Below are 18,672 nucleotides of genomic sequence, written 5' to 3'. Positions count from 1 at the left end.
ACCAGCAACCTCCCCAGCAATAGCAACCTCACCAGTACCAGCAACCTCCACAGTACCTGCAAACTCCCCAGTACCAGCAACCTCCCCAGTACCAGACATCTCCCCACTTCCAGCAACCTGCCCCGTACCAGACATCTCCCCACTTCCAGCAACCTGCCCCGTACCAGACATCTCCCCACTTCCAGCAACCTGCCCCGTACCAGACATCTCCCCACTTCCAGCAACCTGCCCCGTACCAAACTCCTTCCCCATACAACTTGCCATCAACATCATCTGCTCCTACAGTCCCTGCCCAACCCTCCACTCCACCACCCACCACCTCTTCTGCTTCCCACATGTCCACCCATTCTGTAGTTTTTTCCACACCTTCACCTCTAACTGTTCCTTCCCCACCACGATCCCAGTCCTCTCTCCACACTCCCAGTGTCGAAGTGTCCCGCAGCCCCTACAGCAGTATTTCCACCACACACTACACAGAATTATAATGTGTGTATTTAAATAAAAATGACCAGTTTTATGGTTTCAGTTTTATAGTTTCAAAGTTTTATTAAACAAGTTTATTAAAATTTTAAAAAAGTTTACTAAAAAAAACATTTTTCAATAAAAGTTAAATTATTTTACACTGGTTGTCTGTCATTTCTTTCTGCGGCGAAAAAGGTTAAATACAGGGCATTTAAAAGGTGAAATGGTATTCAAAACTAGGTATATAACTGTGGGTAAATTTTAGCTTTTTGCCACAGTTGTGTTCCTGGTTGTGTTTGAAGCAAAGTATTTCACCTAAAAAGTTGTGTTTATTGTTGGTGATTTCCTAACAATGTACACAACTTTTGTTAAAAGGTGAAATACTTTGCATAAAACACAACCAGGTACACACCTGTGGCCTAAAGCTAAAAATAGAGACCATGACAAGATAGCCAACTTTGGTTGGCAAAGGTATATACTGTTGGTACAGAAGGTACACAAGTTTGGTTAGGGCACAAATCTTTCACACTCTGTCATCCTGCCAGTGTACTCTGCCTTGAGGTGACATAAAGTATAGTGCAAAATTGTCCCTCATTACTGAAACCGTCACAGAACTTCTAGTGGTAATGTCATGGTAATCTTGCAAGGTGGTTTCTTCAGAGGTGTCCTCAATGGAAATGGGTTCCTTGCAGATAACAAAATTGTGGAGTACCACGCACGCTTTGATCACCTCGTCCACAGTTTCTGTCTTGAGGTTGATCGCAGTCAATAGGACCCGCCATTTGGCTGTCAGAATACCAAAGGTACATTCAACCATTCTTCTTGCTCTTGTGAGGCGGTAATTAAAAATGTGTTTTGGTCTTGTCAATCCTCTGCTAGAGTACGGTTTCAAAAGGTGTTCTGACAGCTGGAAGGCTTCATCCCCTACACAGACAAATGGCATAGGTGGACCAGATGTTTGCGGCAGCGGTCTAGGTGGTGGGAACTGGAAGGTGTTTCCATACAGTTTACGCCCCATGGCAGACAGTTTGAAAACTTGAGAGTCATTGGAGCGGCCATAGGCCCCAATATCAACCGCAATAAATTTGTATTCCGCGTCAGCGATGGCCATGAGGACAATTGAAAAATATTTCTTGTAATTGAAATATTCCGATCCCGATCCAGCTGGCTTTACAATGCGGATATGTTTCCCGTCCACAGCGCCCAAGCAGTTGGGAAACTGACATATCTGTTGAAACTTGTCAGCAATTTCAATCCACCTCTCTGTTGTGGGCTCTGGTAAAAACTCTTCAGCTAAGGAGTCCCACAGTGCACGGCATGTGTACTTCACTATTCCAGATATGGTGGAAATCCCGAGTCTGTACTGGAAATGCAGTGACGAAAGGGATTCTCCAGTTGCAAGAAATCTGTGGGGAATTAAAAAACAATAAATTAGTTTTAAATCACAGCATTACATACCAAAACTGACCTATAACACTTGGAGATACAAACTACCACCAACAAGATTGCAGTGAAAGTGTGCTCTGATGCGATCATATCCAATAAATGTGGCTTACCTTAAAGTCACCATCAGACGCTCTGCGGGTGAAACAGAGAAGCGGCAATAGGTGTCCGCTTTTCTTATGAGGTGTGCAATGCGCTCCACCAAGTAATCAAAATTCTCCATTTTCATCCTAACATATCCAAAAAATTTATCCGGGTTTCGTCGAAGGTCCATGCAGAGTGTAGATTAGACCCCACGCGTCATTCTCTTGGCTGTGATGGGGTGGATCCACAAACGTCGTCTACGATGCCTGATGCGCTGCTGTCTCGCTCTCTCCTTCTCCAGAACAATCACCCTCAAACGATTCGCCTCCGCTGTAAAATCCGCCAAATTCTTCAAAATATTTCCAATGACAACATCCATCTTCGCCAGTAACTTGCTCTTCTCTCCAACCTGCACTTTCTCCTCTACATCCTGTCAAAGAAGGGCTGTAGGAACATGCTATATATAGTTTTCCAGTAGCCAATCCCGTTCGGAAGGCCACAAGGGTCAATTTTAAAAACCGGATCCGGCGTAATCCGTCGAAAAACGGATAGAAAAACGGATGAACCGGATGAGACGGATCCGGTTTTGTCTGTCAAGAAAAAGACGGATCCGGCAGAAAACCGGATCCGTCACAGCACGACGCCGAAAACCTGATGTGTGAAAGTAGCCTTAGTGTGTGGTGTTACAATTCATGTAGGTTTTAATTTTGTAGGTTTGTTGTGTACTAAAATTAACAAATCTATCTGTAATATCCATATAGCGGCACAAACCACACAATTTTTCACCACACTTATAATTGCCCAAGTAATTTAACCACGTAGGTTTAGTGCAATCAGACAAATACAATGAGGGGGACAAAAAATGACTCAAATTTTTAGCTCTCTTTGGAACACACCTATGTCCACCAGCCAATATCTGCGATAAGACTGGATCTTGATGCAGTAAGGGAAGATGTTTATTTATGATTTTAATAACACCCTTGTAATCTGAACTGAAAGCGGTAGAAAAAGTGGGAATATTTTTATTTTGATTAGTGTGTACCATGTCATTCTGCAATAAACTACTCCTAGTTTTGTTATCCACTTTCTTAATAGCCCTGTTTAACATCCAGTTCTTATAACCCCTTTTTGATAGCCTGGTGCAAATTTTACGACGCTCGGATTCATAAAGAGCGTCATTAGAGCATGATCTTTTGGCACGGATTAATTCACCCAACGGTAAATTTCGTATCACATGTGGCGGGTGACAACTATCCGCATGCAATATGGCATTACCACTGGTATCTTTTCTATATAGGGAAGTATTTATATTCCCCGTTTTGACATCTCCCATAATTTTAACATCCAGATATGTGGCACAAATGCCATGTATTTCGTGGGTGAATTTAATATTCAAAGAATTAGTCCCAATATACTCAAAAAACTTAAGCATGCCAGGAGAGGGAGATACATCACAACGATCAAACCACAGTAGGATCACGTCATCAATGTATCTCCCCCACCACAATACATTGTCTAAATAGGGATTATCCATAGTATATATATATTTGTTCTCCCAAAAGGACATATATAAGTTGGCCAGAGTAGGAGAGAATTTTGACCCCATCGGGCAGCCACACACCTGAAGATAGTACTTAGTGTCAAATTTGAAAAAATTGGTGTTCAAAAGATGTTGTAACGCCATAATGATAAATTTTTTAAGATCAGAACTGAAATTACTTTCTTCAGTCAAAATGGTGGAAACAGCAGATAATGCCAAATCATGAGGTATACATGAATATAGAGCAACAACATCACATGTTATCCATGTGTGGTGAGGCCCCCATGCAACCTCCTGAAGTGCCTGCAGAAGCTGTTTGGTGTCTCTAATGTGACCTGGTGTTTTCAAAACCAAAGGTTGTAATTTTCTGTCTATCCACTCGGAGAGTTTTTCATTAACCCCTCCAATACCGGCCACTATGGGCCTGAAAGGTGGAGGAAACACGCCTTTATGAATTTTGGGTAAGGCGTGAAATACAGGACACACTGGTTTATCCACATAAAAAAATTCAGCCATGCGCTTGTCCAATACTCCCAAAGCAAGACCCTCCTGCAAAATCACAGATAAACCCTGCTGAATACAGCTTGTAGGATCATTGTTGAGAGGATGATATGTATTAATATCAGATAACATGGATAAAATTTCATTGCGATATAGTAGTGAGTCTAGAATCACCACTGACCCCCCTTTGTCTGATTGGCGGACTACTATATGTTGGTTCTTACTTAGTAAATGAAGCGCATGCTGCTCAATTACAGATAAATTCATACAAGACTGCACATCTGAATCCAACAGAGATTTAACATCACGTTCTATTGCCCTCTGGAAAGTATCCATAATGGGCACTCTAGATATCAGGGGGTAAAAAGTGGGGTTAGATATCTGTACATTTGTGTCACATTGTACTGCTGTATGTTGATTTGTGTTCTCCAAACTAGACAACATGTCAAACAAAATTTGATCTCTAACAGGAGCAGCAAGTGGTAACAAATCAACATTGTTTGAACTCAAGGATGATATATCAGAGAACTGATTACCAATACCAGAATCAGGAGTAAAGAAATGTCTCTTAACTGTTAATAATCGCACGAATCGATTGACATCACATAATGTTTGAAACAAATCCCCTCTACATGTAGGAACAAAGGAAAGTCCTCTCTTCAAAATGCTCAGCTGAGCTTCACTCAGTATGGTAGCTGAAATGTTTATAACTGTAAACTCATCAGATGCAGCAATGTTACCGTTTATTTCCTCCAATGATTCACATTCCGCAGACCATATTGATGCTTTCTTCTTACGTCGACGTCCACCTCGCCTTGTTTTCTTTGATCGTTTTTTGCATTTGATGTTAAAGGTAACACCCGATTAGAGTCCATTGAACCCTCAGAAGTAGTAGGTGAATTAAAAGACTGTTCACATGAGGAAAAACTGACGTTGTTACTACGGAATGATTGACCCAGTTGCTGAGGCGTTGACGAAGTCTTCGCGCGCTCCAGCGCGCTGATGACACTGGAGCCCCACAGGCCCTGGCAGAGTCCTTGGATGGATGGGTCACTGCCCCTGGACTGGGGAAAGCGGCAGCAATGCGGGGTGGCGGGTGATAGGCCATCTATGCAACCAGCAGCTGTGACGGGGACTCCGCGGTGAGCAAAGGCTCAGCCCTTGCCGCGGACCGGAGCGGGACAGTGGTGACCGCTGAAGGCACTGGACTTGCGGCGACCACGGGTGAGAGCAGGGCGGCTGTGGGTGGCGGGAGACAGGCCGCAGCCGCAAGCTGGGGCGAGGTGGCAGTGGCCACGAGCGACCACCGGCAGGCCACGGGCTGAGGCGAGGCGGCAACGGCCACGGGCTGAGGTAAGGCGGCAGCGGGTCTCGGACGGTCGTCCCAAAGCCGTCCCTCTGATGTCCTCCGTGAGCGTCTCCCCTGGCACTGGTAAGTCTCTCTGGCTCTCAGTCGCTCCCAAGGTCTCCTGCTGCTTCTGTCCCGGTCTGCTGACTCATCGTCCCGGGAATTCCCCGCCTCCTTTATACTGGTCCCTCCCCCAGCCCAGCTGTCTGTCACAACGGTCCGTCCCCGAACTCTGTCCCCCAGAACCTAGATGACGGCTCCCTTTGTTTTCGGCCCGGACACTCGACGGGGGCCGTTCCTCCCACACGAGAACATACTAGTATTAGCTAAAGGGGCCTGTCAGCTCTTCTGATATGGGTGTTTTAGTAAATTATTGTTTCCTTAATGAAAATCTGGAGCATCTTTTTTTTTTAAACTTGACTTCTGGAATTCCTTAAAAAATGTGTAAACAAATTTTACAACTGGGTGTAATCAATTGGGGGTATAACTTTGCCCCCTGCGTTGTCCAGTCAGGGCACATTATATTGTGACAAACCTCTTTAATAACCCCACTTTTTATTTTTGAGCTTTCCCTTTTTTTCCTCTTTTTTTCCAAAAGTCACAACTTTTTTTTTCCCAATCAACAAAGTTGCCAGCTTCTTTTTTTAGCGGTCAGTGTTTTGATTAAAAGCATTCATTTTATCGTAAAATATACAGGCGCTTTTCACAAAATTAGAACATCATCAAAAAGTTAATTTACAGAAATAAACACGTGAAATAGATCACTCTGTGTGTAATGACTCTGTAGAATACAGTCATATGTTAAAGTTTGTGCACCCCTATTAATGTTAACCTTTTTTCTTTACAACAATTTTGGTTTTTGCAACAGCTATTTCAGTTTCATATATCTAATAACTGATGGACTCAGTTATATTTCTGGATTCAAATGAGGTTTATTGTACTAACAGAAAATGTGCAATCTGCATTTAAACAAAATTTGACCGATGCAAAAGTATGGGCACCTCAACATAAAAGTGACTTTAATATTTCGTAGATCCTCCTTTTGCAAAAATAACAGCCTCTAGTCGCTTCCTGTAGCTATTAATGAGTTCCTGGATCCTGGATGAAGGTATCTGTGACCATTCCCGTTTACAAAACAATTCCAGTTCAGTTAAGTTTGATGGTCGCCGAGCATGGACAGCCCGCTTCAAATCATCCCACAGATGTTCAATGATATTCAGGTCTGGGGACTGGAATGGCCATTCCAGAACATTGTAATTGTTCCTCTGCATGAATACCTGAGTAGATTTGGAGCGGTGTTTTGGATCATTGTCTTGCTGAAATATCCATTCCCTGCGTAACTTCATCTTCGTCACTGATTCTTGCACATTATTGTCAAGAATCTGCTGATACTGAGTTGAATCCATGTGACCCTCAACTTTAACAAGATTCCCGGTGCCGGCATTGGCCACACAGCCCCAAAGCATGATGGAACCTCCACCAAATTTTACTGTGGGTAGCAAGTGTTTTTCTTGGAATGCTGTGTTTTTTAGCCTCCATGCATAACGCCTTTTTGCATGACCAAACAACTCAATCTTTGTTTCATCAGTCCACAGGACCCTCTTCCAAAATGTAACTGGCTTGTCCAAATGTGCTTTTGCATACCTCAGGCAACTCTGTTTGTGGCGTGCTTGCAGAAACGGCTTCTTTCGCATCACTCTCCCATACAGCTTCTCCTTGTGCAAAGTGCCCTGTATTGTTGACCGATGCACAGTGACACCATCTTCAGCAAGATGCTGCTGCAGGTCTTTAGAGGTGGTCTGTGGATTGTCCTTGACTGTTCTCACCATTCTTCTTCTCTGCCTTTCTGATATTTTTCTTGGCCTGCCACTTCTGGGCTTAACAAGAACTGTACCTGTGTTCTTCCATTTCCTTACTATGTTCCTCACAATGGAAACTGACAGGTTAAATCTCTGAGACAACTTTTTGTATCCTTCCCCTGAAAAGCTATGTTGAATAATCTTTGTTTTCAGATCATTTGAGAGTTGTTTTGAGGAGCCCATGATGCCACTCTTCATAGGAGAATCAAATAGGAAAACTACTTGCAAGTGGCCACCTTAAATACCTTTTCTCATGATTTGATACACCTGTGTTATGAATGAGTCACCGAAGGAGGAAAAAAACAAAAATACAAGCTAAGTCCAGAAAACTGGAGAGGTTGGTAGCTATCGGATTGCAGACCCCTGATCCTATCCACAACAACTAACAGTAGCCGTGGGGGTTTCCTACGATGCCCTAGACCCCTCGATCACAGCCAGAGAACTAAATAGGCCTAAAGAAAGAAAGGGGAAATCTAAACTGCCCCAGAGCAGACCCCAAAGCAATAGGCAGCCCCCAACATATAATGACGGTGAAGCAAGATGAAAACACTAACACAGAGAGAAAGATAGGTTGAGCAAACGATGGGGCCCAAGCTAACTAAAAAGGACAGGATAGAAAAGCTGCTGTCTGCAATCCGCAAAAAACCCTACCAAAAAATGTCCCAACCGTCTGATAGGAAAAACAGGCCCTGAAGTCGCTAGGACTTCAAAATGACCATATCAGCACTCAGGTAAATTCTGAAGACAGAGCAAAGAGACAAACTGATCAGAGACAAAAATGGAACTCAGCACACCCCCGACCGGGGATGGCTGAACTCCAAAAAACAAGGTAAACAAAACAAAACTAATAAGTTCAATAGCAGAGCAAAAACTTATCTTTGGGAAGCAGGAATCAGACTGGTCTCCAAGAATCCAGCAGAGAAATCACCAGCGACTCAGAAGGGCGTCGGCTGCCTTATATCCAGTCAGCAGTTCCTGTTACCCAGTGATCATCTACCAGATCAGGTGTTTGGTAATCAGCCTCACTACCTTCCTTCACCCGAAGAGGGAGTTCATCAGACATCGACGGTGAAGGGGAAAATGAACTCACAACACACCTGGCTATGAAGTTCAAAGCTCAATGAGGTTACAAAACCAATTTAGTGCTTCAGGAAGTCAGTAAAAAGTAGTTAGGAGTGTTCAAATCAAGAAAATGATAAGGGTGCCCATACTTTTGCACCCGTCAAATTTTGTTTAAATGCAGACTGCACATTTTCTGTTAGTACAATAAACCTCATTTGAATCCAGAAATATAACTGAGTCCATCAGTTATTAGATATATGAAACTGAAATAGCTGTTGCAAAAACCAAAATTGTTATAAAGAAAAAAGGTTAACATTAATAGGGGTGCCCAAACTTTAACATATGACTGTATATGAGTTACACTTTTTGTGTTGAAGAACTGAAATAACTTTTTGATGATATTCTAATTTTGTGAGACGCACCTGTACTGACAAATGAGGAAAAAATTCCAAGTGCGGCAAAATGGTGCAGTTATGCAATTATAACGCAGTGTGGGGTGCAGCATGCAAGAATCCCATAAGCAAAGCATCACAGAAGCTAAGCATCAGGAAAACGGCAGTTATACATGGCATGGAATTAACATTCATCTTCTCTTTTCACACAGGTATTTACTCCATTCACTGCTAGCAAGCAGCCTGAATGGTTCAACTTCCCACCTCTGCTGCCTCTCTTTTCTGCTGCAATATATCCTAATGGTACAACTCCATACTTCTGCTGCTTTACCATTTTGCTGCATATTTTAATGTGCTTGCTAAAGTTTTGGTATAATTCATTTGTTGCACTGTATGTAATACTTGCTGCTTTAGATCTGTGACTGGAGCCTCTCTAGATCTTATCAGGTTGAAGATGCTATAGCATATTGACACAGCCTGGTCTAGTGCCTTTGATCATCTAACCATCCCCTGGTGTGCTGGCCCCAGCTGCCAAATTAAACCCAACCAGCTCCCACAATCCCTCTCTCCTGACCCTGTAGTGTGGCCTATATATGTAGTAGTTCCTAAGGGGAAGCACACAGTGTGGGGTGCAGCACGCAAGAATTGCGTAAGCAAAGTATCACAGAAGCTAAGCATCAGGAAAATGGCAGTTATACATGGCAGTTAGTCAGGGCAGGAGACAGGTAACCCACACTTTGCTCTCCCCTTTAACCATGTGCTTTATTTCTATCCTCCTGTGTTCCCTTGCATCCACATTCACCACCCTATCCCACCTCCATCACGACTCATACACATCAGCCCCTCTATATTTCCCTTTCCCATGTACAGCTCCCATGCACTCCTCACCTTCCTGAGAAACTTCAGCCCATCTTGTCCAAACACATCGCAGAAAAAAACTACTTACAATTCCAACAACTATTTCCTCTTTATCTTCCTACTCCTACTGATTTCAGGGGACATCTCCCCCAACCCTGGTCCAACCTCTATCCCTACCCTACCTCATATCAAAACCATAATAATCTTATTAATATTACTTGCACTCCCTCATCTACATCTTTTAATTGTGCCCTCTGGAATCCACTGTCTGCTTGTAACAAGCTTCCTTTCCTGCACAACTACTTTCTGAACAACTCTCTTAATCTGTTGGCCCTCACTGAAACCTGGATTCAGGATTCTGACTCTGTCTCTCCTGCTGCCATTTCCTACGGTGGCTTACAATTCTCTAACTACCCGAGACCCACAAACAGACATGGTGGTGGAGTCGGCATACTCCTGTCCCCACAATGCACTTTCCAGGTCATCCCCCCCAGTTCCATCACTCTTATTCCCTTCTTTTGAGGTCCACACCATCAGGCTGTTCCGTCCCCTCTCCCTCAGAGTAGCGGTCATATACCGGCCCCCAGGCTCACCCACCCATTTCCTTGACCACTTTTCAGCCTGGCTGCCGCACTTCATGTCCTCAGAACTTCCAACCCTTATCCTGGGAGACTTCAACATCCCCATTAACAGCCCTACTTCCACATCTGCATCCCAGCTTCTATCACTAACCACCTCTCTAGGCCTCTCACAGCTTTCAACCTCTGAGACACACAAGGACGGTAACACCCTTGATCTGGTCTTCGGCCGGCTCTGTTCAATATCCCACCTAAACAACTCACCGCTTCCACTCTCTGACCACAACATTCTCTCCTTCACGCTCACAAATCCTCGCCCACCCCAGCTCACTCCTACCTATCACACAGTCAGAAATCTACAAGCCATTAACCCTCAGACACTTTCAGACTCCCTACAGTCATCACTGTCCCCAATCTCCTCTTTTTCCTGTCCTAATCTGGCTGTTCATCGCTACAATGACACTCTTAGATGCACCCTTGACCAAGTAGCTCCCCTCACCCTCAGAACCTCCATGCACAGAGTAAAACAGCCCTAGCTGACATCACAAACTCAACTTCTCCACGATGCTCTAGGAGTGCTGAACGCCTATGGAGAAAAACCCGCACACCAGAAGACTTCATCCACTTCAAATTTATGTTAAGAACCTATAACGCTGCCCTTCACCTCGCCAAACAGACCTACTTTACCACCCTGATCTCCTCGCTAGCCAACAACCCCAAGAAACTTTTTGACACTTTTCACTCCCTCCTCAGGCCAAAAGCACAAGCCCCTATCACAGACATTTGTGCTGATGACCTGGCCTCCCACTTTACAGAAAAAATAGATAATATCCATCAGGAAATCTGCTCCCAACCACCAAGTGCTGTGACTCCCATCCCTTCCTGCATCTCCCTGGCTCACTTTCCACATTTGATCCCATCACAGAAGAAGTCTCCAGACTCCTCTCTTCTTCTCGTCCGACTACATGCACTACCGACCCCATTCCCTCACATCTCCTCCAGTCTCTCTCTCCAGTCGTCACAACCCACCTAACAACAATCTTTAATCTCTCCCTCTCCTCGGGCATTTTCCCATCCTCCTTCAAACACGCCATCGTTATTCCATTACTAAAGAAACCCGCTCTCGACCCATCCTGCACAAACAACTACAGACCAGTCTCCAATCTCCCTTTCATCTCTAAACTTTTGGAGCACCTAGTCTACTCCCGCCTTACCCGTTACCTCTCCACTCACTCTCTTCTAGACCCTTCGCAGTCCGGTTTCCGCCCCCTACATTCGACTGAAACTGCACTCATCAAAGTGACCAATGACCTTCTGACAGCAAAACGTAACGGTGACCACTCTCTGTTCATTCTTCTTGACCTATCTGCAGCTTTCGATACTGTTGACCACCATCTCCTACTCTCTAGGCTCCAGTCACTAGGCATTAAGGACGCTCTCTCCTGGTTCTCTTCCTATCTCTCTGACCGCTCCTTCAGTGTTTTGTTCTCTGGCTCCACTTCATCTCCTCTTCCTCTTGCTGTCGGGGTACCTCAGGGCTCAGTCCTTGGCCCCCTTCTCTTCTCTCTCTACACAGCCCCAATTGGACAGACCATCAGCAGATTAGGCTTTCGGTAACATCTTTATGCTGATGACACACAACTAAATACGTCTTCCCCACCTTACCCCCTCTGTACTACAGAACGCAAGTGACTGTCTGTCCGCAGTCTCCAATATCATGTCCACTCTCTATCTGAAACTCAACCTCTCCAAAATTGAACTTCTTCTGCTCCCGCCGTCTACTAACCTTCCTAAATCTGACATTTCTCTCTCAGTGGGTGGTACTACAATAACTCCCCGACTTACCTCTGTACTAGTCCGTACCTCCCACTCCCGACTCCAAGACTTCTCCCGTGCTGCTCCTATCCTCTGGAATGCTCTACCCCAAGAAATTAGGACTAACCACAATTTGCATAGTTTTAGGCGCTCCCTCAAAACACATTTGTTCAGAGCAGCCTATCACGTTCACTAATCAAAGTCATTCTATGTGCAAGTGTGCGTGTATAGCCCATTCACTATATCCATCCATCCTTCACTCCCTCAAGGTGGCTGGACCTTCATTGTAAATATATAATTGTAAATACACCCCTGTACTTTGTATCTCCCCCACCTCATGGTAGATTGTAAGCTCTCACGAGCAGGGTCGTCTTATTTCGTCTTATTTTGCTTTAATTATTGTATTGTTAACGTTGTTACTTATGACCTGTGTTTTGAAACTGTAAAGCGCTGCGGAATATGTTGGCGCTATATAAATAAAGATTATTATTATTTTTTAAAATAATTATTATGATTTATAATATACAGTAAAAAGTAACATGATTCTCCAGGTCAGTGCAATCACGGCAAAAATCTAATTTGTAAAGTTTGGAATTATTATATAATTATATAAAAATATATATATTATATAAAAAGTTTTAAATATTTTATAATTAAAGAAATTTTCCTCTTTAGGAAAAGTGATCCCCAAACGCTTTTCTATCTGTAAAATAACAAACAGAGAACATATCTAACAAGTATAAAAGCAGTTGGGGACCAGTGGAAAACCTCTTTAATAAAAAAAGGGCTCATATTTTTTTTTTAATTAATTTATTTTTTTTAAATTTGGCTCGTATTGCCATTTTTTGAGACCCATGAGCATTTTTACTTTTCCATCTAAGGGGCTTATTCTTATTCTGGCAAGCTGCTGTTTTCATTTTGGGAGAACATACTGTACGAAGCTTTAATAGCTTTATTGCATTTTTTTACGGGGGGAATGGAGAGCAAATAAACGACAAGTCTAGAGTTTCCATATTTTTTTTCTTTATGGTGGACATAAACATCTGACTTTTGTGAGGGTGATGATTCCAAATATGTTAATTTTTTTTCTCATTTCTTTATTTTAGTATTGTGAACAGGGAAGTGAGTCAAACTTTTATGCTTTTTTTTATTATTATTTTTAGACAGATCAATGCTATTGAATGGAACCATGTAATGCTCTGTTTATACTGTGGTGGCGCCATTCGTTCCTTGATGTCCCCACAGAATACTAATAATTTCTCAATGTTTCTGTAGCTACTAGTTATGAAAACCATCCAACAAATGGACAACTGCATTAAATATGGACTGATGAGACAGCCAGACAGATATAAGTCCAAATTAAAGGGGATGCATAAGACTGGAACAACATGGCTGTTATCCCGAAAAAATAGTGCCACACTTGTCCATTGGTTGTACCTGCTATTACAGTTCTGCTTCATTAAAGTGAATGGAGCTGAGCTGCAATACCACATACGTACTGCGGATAAGTGTGGCGCTTTTTGTGAAAATCATCCATGTTTTTCTAATTTGGCACAATCCCTTTAAATGTTTGCGCTATCATTTTTTCATCTGTTTAGAACGTCTTACTTCACGGGACTGCGATACTTTTTGTAAATATTTGAAAAATAACATTTTCAGAAATTTTGCCTCCGGTTTTCAGACATCAATGACCCTTGATGATAGATGGGAGAAATTTTTGCAAAAAAAAATGGAGCAGCACAAAAAGATGTGACCTGCTATATCATACACTGTGTGACGTCTGCCCTGACACAAATCTGGTTCTTTCCAGTTGCTTCTTCCCCGGATCTGGCCGGGATCCCACCGCACGTCACTGCTTGTATTCACTTGCAGAACTCCCACATTACTGATTATTTCATTTCATGGCTTTCATCTTATAGAACACCTTGATAAACATGAACCCCGCGCCAAATATTCCGTCCATCAGTCACAACGTGGAATCCGGCCAAGATCAGAGCAGATACAACGCGAAGGTGTGAGGCAGATAGGGCAGACAGCAAAGCAACATCGCATGGACGCATCCCTGTAGTAATTATTACTAAGGTAGAGTCAGATTAATACATATATCCACCAGGAGCACAATATTACTATTTATAAATACATTTCATTACCATTACTGATCCTGAGTTACCTCCTGTATTATACTCCAGAGCTGCACTCACTATTCTGCTGGTGCAGTCACTGTGTACATACATTACATTACTGATCCTGAGTTACATCCTGTATTATACCCCAGAGCTGCACTCACTATTCTGCTGGCGCAGTCACTGTCTACATACATTACATTACTGATCCTGAGTTACCTCCTGTATTATACCCCAGAGATGCACTCACTATTCTGCTGGTGCAGTCACTGTGTACATACATTACATTACTGATCCTGAGTTACATCCTGTATTATACTCCAGAGCTGCACTCACTATTCTGCTGGTGCAGTCACTGTGTATATAATTACATTACTGATCCTGAGTTACATCCTGTATTATACTCCAGAGCTGCACTCACTATTCTGCTGGTGCAGTCACTGTGTACATACATTACATTACTGATCCTGAGTTACATCCTGTATTATACTCCAGAGCTGCACTCACTATTCTGCTGGTGCAGTCACTGTGTACATACATTACTGATCCTGAGTTACATCCTGTATTATACCCCAGAGCTGTGCTCACTATTCTGCTGGCGCAGTCACTGTCTACATACATTACATTACTGATCCTGAGTTACATCCTGTATTATACTCCAGAGCTGCACTCACTATTCTGCTGGTGCAGTCACTGTGTACATACATTACTGATCCTGAGTTACATCCTGTATTATACTCCAGAGCTGCACTCACTATTCTGCTGGTGCAGTCACTGTGTACATACATTACATTACTGATCCTGAGTTACATCCTGTATTATCCTCCAGAGCTGCACTCACTATTCTGCTGGTGCAGTCACTGTGTACATACATTACTGATCCTGAGTTACATCCTGTATTATACCCCAGAGCTGCACTCACTATTCTGCTGGTGCAGTCACTGTGTATATAATTACATTACTGATCCTGAGTTACATCCTGTATTATACTCCAGAGCTGCACTCACTATTCTGCTGGTGCAGTCACTGTGTACATACATTACATTACTGATCCTGAGTTACATCCTGTATTATCCTCCAGAGCTGCACTCACTATTCTGCTGGTGCAGTCACTGTGTACATACATTACTGATCCTGAGTTACATCCTGTATTATACTCCAGAGCTGCACTCACTATTCTGCTGGTGCAGTCACTGTGTATATAATTACATTACTGATCCTGAGTTACATCCTGTATTATACTCCAGAGCTGCACTCACTATTCTGCTGGTGCAGTCACTGTGTACATACATTACATTACTGATCCTGAGTTACATCCTGTATTATACTCCAGAGCTGCACTCACTATTCTGCTGGTGCAGTCACTGTGTACATACATTACTGATCCTGAGTTACATCCTGTATTATACCCCAGAGCTGCGCTCACTATTCTGCTGGTGCAGTCACTGTGTATATACGTTACATTACTGATCCTGAGTTACATCCTGTATTATACAGCAGAGCTGCACTCACTATTCTGCTGGTGCAGTCACTGTGTACATACATTACATTACTGATCCTGAATTACATCCTGCATTATACCCCAGAGCTGCACTCACTATTCTGCTGGTGCAGTCACTGTGTACATATATTACATTACTTATCCTGAGATACATCCTGTATTATACCCCAGAGCTGCGCTCACTATTCTGCTGGTGCAGTCACTGTGTACATACATTACATTACTGATCCTGAGTTACATCCTGTATTATACTCCAGAGCTGCACTCACTATTCTGCTGGGGCAGTCACTGTGTACATACATTACATTACTGATCCTGAGTTACATCCTGTATTATACTCCAGAGCTGCACTCACTATTCTGCTGGGGCAGTCACTGTGTACATACATTACATTACTGATCCTGTACTGACCCTGAGTTACATCCTGTATTATACTCCAGAGCTGCACTCACTATTTTGCTGGTGCAGTCACTGTGTACATACATTACATTACTGATCCTGAGTTACATCCTGTATTATACTCCAGAGCTGCACTCACTATTCTGCTGGCGCAGTCACTGTGTACATACATTACATTACTGATCCTGAGTTACATCCTGTATTATACTCCAGAGCTGCACTCACTATTCTGCTGGTGCAGTCACTGTGTATATAATTACATTACTGATCCTGAGTTACATCCTGTATTATACTCCAGAGCTGCACTCACTATTCTGCTGGTGCAGTCACTGTGTACATACATTACATTACTGATCCTGAGTTACATCCTGTATTATACTCCAGAGCTGCACTCACTATTCTGCTGGTGCAGTCACTGTGTACATACATTACTGATCCTGAGTTACATCCTGTATTATACCCCAGAGCTGCTCTCACTATTCTGCTGGTGCAGTCACTGTGTATATACGTTACATTACTGATCCTGAGTTACATCCTGTATTATACTGCAGAGCTGCACTCACTATTCTGCTGGTGCAGTCACTGTGTACATACATTACATTACTGATCCTGAATTACATCCTGCATTATACCCCAGAGCTGCACTCACTATTCTGCTGGTGCAGTCACTGTGTACATATATTACATTACTTATCCTGAGATACATCCTGTATTATACCCCAGAGCTGCGCTCACTATTCTGCTGGTGCAGTCACTGTGTACATACATTACATTACTGATCCTGAGTTACATCCTGTATTATACTCCAGAGCTGCACTCACTATTCTGCTGGGGCAGTCACTGTGTACATACATTACATTACTGATCCTGTACTGACCCTGAGTTACATCCTGTATTATACTCCAGAGCTGCACTCACTATTTTGCTGGTGCAGTCACTGTGTACATACATTACATTACTGATCCTGAGTTACATCCTGTATTATACTCCAGAACTGCACTCACTATTCTGCTGGGGCAGTCACTGTGTACATACATTACATTACTGATCCTGTACTGATCCTGAGTTACATCCTGTATTATCCTCCAGAGCTGCACTCACTATTTTGCTAGTGCAGTCACTGTGTACATACATTACATTACTGATCCTGAGTTACATCCTGTATTATACCCCAGAGCTGCACTCACTATTCTGCTGGTGAAGTCACTGTGTACATACATTACATTACTGATCCTGAGTTACATCCTCTATTATACCCCAGAGCTGCACTCACTATTCTGCTGGTGAAGTCACTGTGTACATACATTACATTACTGATCCTGAGTTACATCCTGTATTATACGCCAGAGGTGCACTCACTATTCTGCTGGGGCAGTCACTGTGTACATACATTACACTACTGATCCTGTACTGATCCTGAGTTACATCCTGTATTATACTCCAGAGCTGCACTCACTATTTTGCTGGTGCAGTCACTGTGTACATACATTACATTACTGATCCTGAGTTACATCCTGTATTATGCTCCAGAGCTGAACTCACTATTCTGCTGGTGCAGTCACTGTGTACATATATTACATTACTGATCCTAAGTTACATCCTGTATTATACTCCAGAGCTGCATTCACTATTCTGCTGGTGCAGTCACTATGTACATACATTACATTACTGATCTTGTACTGATCCTGAGTTACATCCTGTATTATCCTCCAGAGCTGCACTCACTATTCTGCTGGTGCAGTCTCTCTGTACATGCATTACATTACTGATCCTGAGTTACATCCTGTATTATACTCCAGAGCTGCACTCACTATTCTGTTGGTGGAGTCACTGTGTACATGCATTACATTACTGATCCTGAGTTACGTCCTGTATTATACTCCAGAGCTGCACTCACTATTCTGTTGGTGCAGTCACTGTGTACATACATTACATTACTGATCCTGAGTTACGTCCTGTATTATACTCCAGAGCTGCACTCACTATTCTGCTGGTGCAGTCACTGTGTACATACATTACATTACTGATCCTGAGTTACATCCTGTATTGTACTCCAGAGCTGCACTCACTATTCTGTTGGTGCAGTCACTGTGTACATTCATTAGATTACTGATCCTGAGTTATATCTGTAAATGTCACCACTAATTAATAAACTGGACTGGGACCGTTAGTGTTCGGACCCTTTTTTCATGGGTCTCAGAGTCATGGTCTATTCTTATAGCACATGCCCCTACAGAGATTGATGCAGGATTTGTGTGCTTGTGAGCATGGACAAGTCTGTACAATATGTACTTGTACTGTATGTACATGGACAGTTATTATTAATGATATTTGATATGACCAAATAAAAAATTGACCATATCCGACAGGAAATTATCTCCCAATCCCCTCATACCATGCACTGTCCTTCCTCCCCCACTGCATCTAGCTCACTTTTTTGACTTTGAACCGGTCACAGAAGAAGAAGTAAGCAGGCTCCTTGAATCTTCTCGCCCTAACACTTGCACCAGTGACCCCATTCCGTCACATCTCCTCCAGTCTCTTTCCCCTGCTGTCATGTCTCACCTAACAAAAATATTTAACCTCTCTTTCTCTTCCGGTATCTTTCCCTCCTCATTTAAGCATGCCATCATACATCCATTACTTAAAAAACCATCCATCGACCAAAACTGTGCCGCTAACTATAGACCTGTCTCTAATCTTCCCT

Source organism: Dendrobates tinctorius, unplaced genomic scaffold (assembly GCF_039654945.1).
Source record: "Dendrobates tinctorius isolate UK_male_01 unplaced genomic scaffold, ASM3965494v1 ptg000070l, whole genome shotgun sequence".
In the NCBI taxonomy this organism is placed as follows: Eukaryota; Metazoa; Chordata; class Amphibia; order Anura; family Dendrobatidae; genus Dendrobates; species Dendrobates tinctorius.
This window is presented reverse-complemented; position numbering follows the sequence as displayed.